General features: G+C 36.3%; 1 protein-coding gene, 4 non-coding genes and 1 pseudogene across 5 annotated transcripts in view; 3 read left to right on the top strand and 3 right to left on the bottom strand.

Annotated features, from left to right (window-relative positions):
* The window catches only part of LOC144973588 (zinc metalloproteinase nas-6-like), a 699,617-nt gene that overhangs the window by 685,367 nt on the left and 7,914 nt on the right, over nucleotides 1-6,336 (bottom strand). The gene's annotated exons all lie outside the window — the stretch shown is intronic.
* On the top strand, nucleotides 541-659 carry LOC144974302 (5S ribosomal RNA). Its single transcript, XR_013645706.1, has one exon. It is a non-coding gene; the product is annotated as a 5S ribosomal RNA (ribosomal RNA).
* Nucleotides 2,647-2,765, bottom strand: LOC144974300 (5S ribosomal RNA). The gene has a single exon (XR_013645704.1). It is a non-coding gene; the product is annotated as a 5S ribosomal RNA (ribosomal RNA).
* On the top strand, nucleotides 3,273-3,390 carry LOC144974328 (5S ribosomal RNA; annotated as a pseudogene).
* Nucleotides 4,105-4,223, bottom strand: LOC144974287 (5S ribosomal RNA). The gene has a single exon (XR_013645692.1). It is a non-coding gene; the product is annotated as a 5S ribosomal RNA (ribosomal RNA).
* On the top strand, nucleotides 4,884-5,002 carry LOC144974288 (5S ribosomal RNA). Its single transcript, XR_013645693.1, has one exon. It is a non-coding gene; the product is annotated as a 5S ribosomal RNA (ribosomal RNA).

Raw genomic sequence — 6,336 nt, forward strand, 5'->3', positions numbered from 1 at the left:
AAAAGTAATATTAAAATATTGTTTGAAAAAAGTGACTTGTTTTTCTAGATATACATGCATGACGTTTCTCATGTCCTGTTCCTGTCCCAAACGAGTAAATTGCTCAATAGTCGATACCTGTAAATGTCAGTTCTTGCCCATCTTCGATTTCCACGAGGTGAAGGTAAGAATGGGTCAACGATAGAAGTGAAACTAGAGAGTAGAGAGCGATGCGAGAATCAGAGAATGGGCAAGGTGTTAGTGTTAGAGCCACGGTCGAATCTTTGAAAAGGAAATACAAAAAAAAAAAAAAAAAGAACCGTTCTACTATCACTACTACTACTACTACTACTACTACTACTACTACTACTACTACTGCTACTACAACTACTATTATTATTAATATTGTCATCATTATTATTATTATTATTACTACTACTACTACTACTACTACTAAAAAAATAAAACAAAAGTTAAATAACAAGTAAAAAAAAATGTTTTTTAAAGAGAAAAAAAAATAGTGTTTTAAGATTATATTAAATTCTATTGTCGACTTTTGTTGTCTACGACCATACTACGTTGAAAATACCGGTTCTCGTCCGATCACCGAAGTCAAGCAACGTCAGGCGTGGTTAGTACTTAGATGGGTGACCGCTTGGGAACCCCACGTGTTGTAGACATTTTTTTTTTTTCATTTTTTATTTTATTACATTTTTTTTTTTCTTTTATTTGTTTTTCTTTTGAATTGTTATTTAACTTTTCTTTTTTTTTAGTAGTAGTAGAAGTAATAGTAGTAGAGTAGTAGTGTAGTAGTAGTAGTGTCAGTTCGACAAATGGATGATGCCAAGTCTGCAAAGATAGATCATCATCAAGCCCTTCTGCAACCTCCTCGTGGTGTCGAACGGTAACAGGTCAAGCTGGCTAACTGCAGAGGGCGACAAGAATAGGCAATGGCAAACCATTCTTGTAACTTTGCCGAGTTAACTGCATGAATAAGTCCAAAAGACAGAGTACGCCACGAAGACTAAAACAACTGCACTCCATTGGCGCTGATGAGAAAGACCTCAGACTCATGCAAACATTATACTACACCCAGCAGGCATCTATCAAAATCGGAAACTCTACAGGAAATTCCATTCCTATTAAGAAAGGAGTCCGTCAAGGGTGTGTTGCCTCACCAGATCTGTTTAATCTATACCAAGAAACAATCATGAGGGGCATAACTAATATGGAGGGAATAAAAGTAGGAGGTCACAACATAAATAATATAAGATACGCAGACGAACGGCACTCGTTGCAACATCAGAAATCCAAGTTCAAAAGATTGTTGACAAAGTGGTAGTAGATAGCGAAGCCAAGGGAATGGAAGTGAATATCACCAAAACGGAATGCATGGTGATACAGAAAAACCCCGAAAACAACAACACCTGCAATATAACGATTCACGGCGAGCAACTTACCAACGTAGAAAGTTTTAAATACCTAGGTTCAATAGTGACAACAGATGGAAGATGTAACCGAGACATACGAGCAAGAATAACTCAAGCCAAACAGGCCTTTATGGACCTCGGAAACATTTTGAAAAACAAACAGATGTCGTTCGGGATTAGATTCCGAGTCTTGAAGTGCTACGTGTGGCCAATCTTGTTATACGGATGCGAAAGCTGGACTACAAATGCAGAAACACAAAAGAACATTGAAGCTTTTGAAATGTGGTGTTTGAAAAGGATGCAGAGAATATCGTATACTGCACACAAAACGAACGAAGAAGTGCTAAAACAAACATACCAACAAAGGAAACTGATGCCCTTAATAGCGGATCGACAACTATCCTTTTTCGGACACATAGTAAGGAAAGATAAGAATGAATACCTGGCAAGTTGTGGAAAAATACCTGGTAAACGCGCCCGGGGAGACAAAGAAAAACACTCATAGACCAACTGAAGGGCTTCACCAACCTAACAATCCAAGAGCTGTTTGAAAAAGCAAGAGACAGGGAGGAATGGAGAGAGATAATTCATGCAGTATCCGAAGCCTGGACCAGGCATGGAACCTAGAAGAAGAAGTAATGTCAATCGTAGGGGGGGGGGCAAGGTGAAAGAGTCACGGTGGGTGGGGGGAGGGGGTTGAATGGGCAAGGTGTTAGAGCGGTGGTCGAATCTTTGAGAAGGGAATACAAATACAAAACCGAACGGTCCTACTACTACTACTACTACTACTACTACTACTACTACTACTACTACTACTACTACTACTGCTACTACTACTACTACTACTACTACTACTACTGCACTACTACTACTACTACTACTACTACTACTACTACTACTACTACTACTACTACTACTACTACTACTACTACTACTACTACTACTACTACTAGTTACTAGTTACTACTACTGCTACAACTGCTACTACTACTACTACTACTACTACTACTACTACTACTACTACTACTACTACTACTACTGCTACTACTACTACTGACTACTACTACTACTACTACTACTACTACTACTACTACTACTACTACTACTACTACTACTGCTGCTGCTGCTGCTACTAAAAAACAAAAAACAAAAGTTAAATAACAAGTAAAAAACAAAAACAAATAAAAGAGGTAAAAAATGAAATAAAATTGTAAAATAGATAAATTTAAACAAACGATGACTGCAACACGTGGGGTTCCCAAGCGGTCACCCATCTAAGTACTAACCACGCCTGACGTTGCTTGACTTCGGGGATCGGACGAGAACCGGTATTTTCAACGTAGTATGGTCGTAGTCGTAGACAACAAATGTCGGAAATAGAATTTAATATAATATCAAAACGCTATTGCTAATTTAATAATGATGAAGATAGTTTAGAATTTCTCACATGACTGACAACATTCAAAATGGCGATGTGCTATCTTGAAAGCGGTACGAGACAATTCACCGGAAACGAGGACGAGAGACGCATGCGCAAAACCAGAGTTACGTTCTCTCTGTAAGGGCATATGCCACACATGACCCCTCTGTGGTGGGGGTTGCCCCCATAGATAACACAGGACTCTCTCTCCCTCGTGAAAATACCAATGAAAGAGTGATAATGGAGAGGCTTCGGGTGGGAACAAACACACAATGGACGTTTCGGGTACAAACCCTTCGTCAGCATAATAAATAAATGAACGTGAAAAACAAATAATAGAAAATGCAATATAACGTGTACCGTCTGTAATCAATGGTGGTTGGAGTTTATAAATTAGCAATAGTGTTTTAATATTATATTAAATTCCATTGTCGTCATTTGTTGTCTACGACCATACTACGTTGAAAATACCGGTTCTCGTCCGATCTCCAAAGTCAAGCAACGTCAGGCGTGGTTAGTACTTATATGGGTGACCGCTTGGGACCCCACGTGTTGTAGACATTTTTTTTTTTTATTATTTATTTATCTGTTTTACAATTTCATTCCATTTTTTTTTCTTTTCTTTTTTTTCTTTTATTTGTTTTTGTATTTTAATTGTTATTTACCTTTTTTTTTTTTTAGTAGTAGTAGTAGCAATAGTAGTAGAGTGACAACAAGAGATGAAGTGAATAGAGAAGTGTCAGAAGACAATACAGAATATAAAAATTTTTCGCGGCGGTGATGGGGTTTGAACCTGCGACTGTATTGGTACGACAACTCCGCCTGGCCGGTGAGAGCGTGACTCTACCGAATGAGCTATCCACGAACCCAGAAAAATTCGTTTCACTCTCAGGTCATTCATTACTGGAGCCTTCTCTCAACAACTACTGGAGACCGCGGGTAATAATAATAATTATTATTGTCATCATTATTATTATTATTACTACTACTACTACTACTACTACTACTACTACTACTACTACTACTACTACTACTACTACTATTACTACTACTACTACTACTACTACTACTACTACTACTACTACTACTACTACTACTACTACTACTACTACTACTACTACTACTACTACTACTACTACTACTACTACTACTACTACTATTACTACTACTACTACTAAAAAAAAAAAAAAAAAGTTAAACAACAATTTAAAAAAGAAAAAAAAGAGAAAAAAAATGTAATAAACTTGTAAAAAAGATAAATAAAAAAAAAAAAGATGTCTACAACACGTGGGGTTCCCAAGCGGTCACCCATTTAAGTACTAACCACGCCTGACGATGCTTGACTTCGGTGATCGGACGAGAACCGGTATTTTCAACGTAGTATGGTCGTAGACAACAAATGACGACAATAGAATTTAATATAATATTAAAACACTATTGCTAATTTATATACTCCAACCACCATTGATTACACACGGTGCACGTTATATTGCATTTTATTTTATTTGTTTTCCACGTTCATTTATTTATATATTTTTTTCTTTTATTTGTTGTTGTTTTTTTTTAATTGTTATTTCACCTTTGTTTTTGTTTTTTTCGGTTTCATACTTTGTGAACTTAGAATTTATCACAAGACTGACAACATTCAAAATGGCGATTGGCTATCTTGAAAGCGGCATGAGACACTTCACCGGAAGCGAGGACGCGAGTCGGATGCGCAAAACAAGGTAACGTTCTCCCTGTAAGGGCATATGCCACACATGACCCCTCTCTGGTGGGGCTTGCCCCCATAGATAACACAGGGTAGGGCTCTCTTTCCCTCGTGAAAATAAAATCGAAAGAGTGATAATGGAGAGGCTTGGGATGGAAACAAACACACAATGGACGTTTCGGGTACAAATCCTTAGTCAGCATAATAAATAAATGAACGTGGAAAACAAATAATAGAAAAATGCAATATATAACGTGTACCGTGTGTAATCAATGGTGGTTGGAGTATATAAATTAGCAATAGTGTTTTAATATTATATTAAATTGCATTGTCGACATTTGTTGTCTACGACCATACTACGTTGAAAATACCGGTTCTCGTCCGATCACTGAAGTCAAGCAACGTCAGGCGTGGTTAGTACTTAGATGGGTGACCGCTTGGGAACCCCACGTGTTGTAGATATCTTTTTTTTTTTATTTATCTATTTTACATTTTTATTACATTTTACTCTTTTTTTTTCTCTTTTATTTGTTTTTGTTTTTGTTTTTATTGTTATTTAACTTTTGTTTTTTTTAGTAGTAGTAGTAGTAGTAGTAGTAGTAGTAGTAGTAGTAGTAGTAGTAGTAGTAGTAGTAGTAGTAGTAGTAGTAGTAGTAGTAGTAGTAGTAGTAGTAGTATTAATAAATAAAAATAATAATAATGCTGAAAACTTATATAGCGCTATAACTCCGAGATACCAGACTCTAAGCGCTTCAATTACAAATTTACTTTGGATGAAACAGAATCATTCACACACACAAGCACACAAACACATACACACACACACACACACACACACACACAAACAACACACAACACAGACTAAACCTATCTTGCTTCTCATACCATCTACTAAAATCGAAACAGATATGTTTTAAGCGAACGTTTAAAAATAGACAAAGATTCTTTTTCACGAATGCTCTGCGGTAAGGCGTTCCAAACAGAGGGTCCGAAATGAGAAAAGGATCTCATTCTAGCATTTTTCCGAATTCGAGGAACAACTAGTTTTGTGGAATCACTGGCCGAACGTAAGGGGCGGGGTTTTTAATATCTTTCAATAAGTTCCGAAAGGTAGGAGGGGGCAGTACCTTCAAGACAACGATACACTAAAACACAAGCTTTGAATTTAATCCTTCTCTCAACAGGTAGCCAATGCAGGTCATGGAGCAGAGGTCGCACCTACGCTTCATGAATACTAGTCTGGCAGCGCTGTTTTGGACAATCTGAAGACGTCTCAGATTATATTGCGAAACGCCAAACAACAGAGCATTGCAATAATCCAATTTCAATAGTACGAGGGACACAACCAGGTGCTTGGTCACATCCTCAGATATGAACCGTCTAATGGAAGCAATCTTTTTTAGTTCGAGAAAGAGAGATATAAAGATAAAGAGAGTAGTAGTAGTAGTAGTAGTAGTAGTAGTAGTAGTAGTAGTAGTAGTAGTAGTAGAAGTAGTAGTAGTAGTAGTAGTAGTAGTAATAGTAGTAGTAGTAGTAGTAGTAGTAGTAGTACTTTTATTATTATTATTATTATTATTATTATTATTATTATTATTATTATTATTGTCAGTATTATTATTATTAGTATTATTATTATTGTCATCATTATTATTATTATTACTACTACTACTACTACTACTACTACTACTACTACTACTACTACTACTACTACTACTACTACTACTACTACTACTAAAAAAAACAAAAGTTAAACAACAATTTAAAAAAAAATAAAAGAGAAAAAAAAATGTAATAAA

This window comes from Berghia stephanieae, chromosome 5 (genome assembly GCF_034508935.2).
Source record: "Berghia stephanieae isolate SIO BIC M18660-M18661 chromosome 5, UCSD_Bste_1.3, whole genome shotgun sequence".
Taxonomy (NCBI): Eukaryota; Metazoa; Mollusca; class Gastropoda; order Nudibranchia; family Aeolidiidae; genus Berghia; species Berghia stephanieae.